We start from the raw sequence: 4,418 nt of genomic DNA, 5'->3' as shown, positions 1-4,418 counted from the left end.
TAATAATATAGAAGGTTATGTCGTTATTCTCTATAATTTTTAATAAATATACGAAAGAAGTAAATTGTAGTTTTGAGATATGTGGATCAGCTTGAATATTATGGTGATCCAATATTCTTAAACGTTTTATTTGTGATAACTTCCACCAACGTTCATCCTCACCACAACCGCTCTGTATAATTGAATAACTTTTACTGGTAACCTTTAGTAAATGGTACTTTCACTAGTGAGTGTTACTAGAAATTAACTAGATATTACTAGGAAAACTCGGCAAAATAAAACACTAAATCACCACAATACACCAAAACACTTTTACTTTTACACTGAACGCGCGTTTCGCTAACCATGTTAGCATCATCAGCAAATGATTATAAACTAAAATACAATCTGCAATTGGAGCGTTTATATACTCGCTCAGTGGGCACAGAGTGGGCGTGGCAAGATCTAGCCAACCCAGTCAGAGCCAACTGAGCGTAACAGTTAGATTTCCGCCACTAGAGTAGTAGGAACAAAGAACTTGAAGGAATTGGACCGTTGTCTCTGTTCATACTATCTTTACATTTATTAATTCTGATGCTTTCATATGCATCTAATTGCCTGTAATTTGAGACTTCTTTAATTAATTTCAAGTTAAAAAAAGTTACATATCAAAGTTGTGATTTTTGTAATTGAACACCCTATATATTTATTGATTTTCGGATTTTAGGAGAAAAATAAAGTGGAGTTTTATAAGGGAAGTATATGGCTAAAGTGTAAGGTTTTGATTTGGTGATTGACATATTTAACATTTTCTAGAGATAAAGAACAATTTTCAAATTAGAGTACTTTATATACAGGGTGACAATTTGAAAACGAACAGCATTTAATATTGCCTCTACCGATGATAGTATGAAAATTTGGAAACACGTCAATTTATCATGGGAGACAATTTTTGAGATTTTGTTGTCATGTTACTTTCAACCCTTGACCCCAGGGCCAAATGTTAAATACTTAACCCCTATTTCTTTTACCATTTTTGTGTTTCTTATAGAATTCTACATAAACTGCATTATTTTTTTGAGAATTTTATAAGGAACATAAAAATGGTAAAAGAAATAGGGGTTGCCATTTAAAATTTTAGGGGTAGATGCCATGGGGATTAAAGGGTTGAAAGTAACACGACAACAAATGCCTCAAAAATTGTCCTCCTTGATATGTAAATTGACGTATTTCGCCAAATTTTCATACTATCATCGGTAGAGGTAATATTAAATACTGTTCGTTTTCAAATTGTCACCCTGTATAATAATTTAATAATCATTATATTATTGCTAAATTGGAATTTACCCGGTATAGCCTAATATGTAGTTAAATTAATATTGAACATTGGTTATCTTTAAAAGCAAGTTACTCTTAAATGGAACACCCAGTATATTATTCCAATATTCAATAGGAAATGCATGTCTCTTCAAAATACTATTAAGGTTGCCTACCCCTTAGGCAAAGATTTTCCTAGATATTTTTATTTTTATGATTTAGTGCTTATTTAGTGGCAGCACACTGTTCGGTTTTTATATGATTCAAAATAAAAAATATATAAATTGTAAAATTAGTAATTTTTTAATGGCCATAATGCGTTCTATTATTATATTATTCTAACTAATATAACCTTATTCTAACTAATAAGTTAGAATAATTATATTTCTTTCCTAACTAAGTGGTTTTATCGCTAAATTTAACTAAAGCTAAGTACACAAATCTTAAATACGTGGACTATTATAACAACAAATACATCGTAAAATACTATTTTGGTAGCATTCTGAACGAGGATTCAAGTTAAACTTTTTAGAAAATAATTTAAAGGAAAAATGAACCTGCTCAAATGCTTGTTCCGAGTAAAATCCTAGAGCTCTATGATTTACTTTTATAAACTCTGGCACATGATGCAGAATTGCATGAATCTTTGGAGTTATCTTAATACCTAAGTTGAGTATTTCCAATCTAAATTGTTCGATGTCATGTTCAAAATGTTTGTTTAGTGCTTGACCAAAACAACTCGAAACTACTTGATTGACTGCAGAAAACACTGCATTATATTTATTTCCTAAAAAAATGATGTTTAGGTTTTTACTTGTCAAATTTTTGAATAGGATTCTTTACAGGGCGATATCGTCTTCAAAATATCCACTTTCTTTAAAAGTTGTCTGGCGTTATTTCCGTTACATTTGCCATAATGATCTAGTTTTAATCCCGCTTTTTTATCCATTCTGTTGCAACATTGGTATTCTCCAATTCAAGACAATCAAATTTTGAATTTGAACCACACCTAACAAAAGGTGAAGCTCAGGAGGGGGAATATACTTTAAGACAGGTGTTTCTTCATCACCAATGATTAAAGGTATGTTTATGTATTTATACAGTTTTATAAAAAATAATTGCCCTTTTTTTATATGGTTCATTGAACAACAGTTTAAAAAATATAAAAAAAATATTTCAAACAAAAACGCTTACTAAAATCTTTGGCTTTTGTTATATTTCCTCCAGATTGTTGCCATAAATTTGTATTTTCTGTAATACTTTTTATAGTTCTGAATGATCCTTTAATTTCCATTTTCTTTACATTTACATCATACCATGGGCAAGTGTGAGTGGATGAATTTGACTGAAGACCAAGGAGAATCATAATAAGCTTAAAGTCAGCGGCAAAAGTATAGGAACAAATTCCATATATGGACTGCAGATCTAACGTCTCAAAGAGGCTTTTAATGTTAGCATAAGATTCAGACAACTTGGGTCCTAAGCCAATTATGGATAGTTTATTAATTCCAGCACTTTTATATTTCTTGAAATATTCTGGATCATTTTCATTTTCAGGGAGCACATTCAGACAAACTTTAAGTAATCCACCACCACTATCAATGCCAATTTTTACATGAGAATCTTCAGATAATTAATAATAATATACCATAATAATAACACCAGATAAATCTGAGCAGTATACAAAAATTAATATTAACTGAATTAACATTTTTCCTTTAAATTATTTTCTAAAAAGTTTAACTTGAATTCTCGTTCAGAATCCTACTAAAATAGTCTTTCAGATGTATTTCTTGTTATAATAGTCCACGTATTTAAGATTTGTGTTGTACTTAGCTTTAGTTAAATTTAGCGATAAAACCACTTAGTTAGGAAAGAATTATAATTATTCTAACTTATTAGTTAATATTTTTATGCAAAATAAAACATATAGCTATAATATGATTTTTTTGACAAATTATTGTTTCAGTTTTTGGTCTCAAAATTCAAAGTCACGGTACGTCACTGGATCTATGGAAATTATTTAGTTGTTCGGTGATTTTGAAAGAACCCATTATGGCCATTAAAAAATTACTAATTTTACAATTTATATATTTTTAATTTTGAATCATATAAAAACCGAACAGTGAGCAGATCTTTATTATTTGATAAAATCTAGGTAGCTGTGGTATGTCTGACGTTACTTCAATACAGCTATTAAATTAGTTCAACTTTAATAACTAGTTATCATTTTCTGTCAGTTAAAACAAAAATAATCTCAGCTATTTGCTGAAAATAGAAACTTATCCTACTATCCTAAACTTGAGAGAGTGAATATTGACATGATTCCACTAGTTGCTGAATGCAGTGTGCATTCGCCAATTAATAGAATAGTTAAATACTCTGATTTATGTAGTCTGAATTTTTTTATGGGGATATGTTAAAGACAGTGTTTACAAAACCCGACCAAGTATTGTCGACAGCACGAGAGAAATTATTGTGGCTGCTTTTCGACGTAGAACTCCACATAATACCGTGTGCTTGAAAAGATCTTTTGAAGAGAGAATCATGCAGTGAACAGGAAAGGAAGTATTTTGAGTATTTGATTTTATCCAGCTAATTTTTGTCACATAATTATACACTTATATCTAGTTTTAATTTTGTAACAATTAAAATATGTTTTAAACGTGTATCTTTTTATTACGGTTCAATATTTTATTCTGCATCCTTTAATTTTTGTGAAATTAACAAAAGGTATCTCACGGCCGGCCGCATAGATTTTATGAAATAATAAATATCTACTAATTAACTTTTATTGAAATTTAAAATTTGTTCTTCATTTTTAGAAAATGATAAATATGTCAAAAACCTTACATTTTAGACATACTTCTCTAATGAAACTCACCTTTATTTTTCTCCTAGAATGCGATAATCAATTAATATATGGAGCGTTCCATTACAAAAAACACAACTTTGATGTGTAACTTTTTTGTGGACACCCTGTAGAACTCTTTATATTTTTAAAAAATGCTCTAAATTGTCGTTCTCCTTCTCTCCTTGGCGTATGAGAGGCGCCACCCTGTATAGTCACTGATGTACGACTTTTGAATAAACTTTCTTCTAAAGAGAAGAATTTGTCGCTT

Source organism: Sitophilus oryzae, unplaced genomic scaffold (genome assembly GCF_002938485.1).
Source record: "Sitophilus oryzae breed Bouriz unplaced genomic scaffold, Soryzae_2.0 scaffold_1582_pilon_pilon, whole genome shotgun sequence".
NCBI lineage: Eukaryota > Metazoa > Arthropoda > Insecta > Coleoptera > Curculionidae > Sitophilus > Sitophilus oryzae.
The sequence above is the reverse complement of the archived record's forward strand: the minus strand, read 5'-3'. Positions refer to the sequence as shown.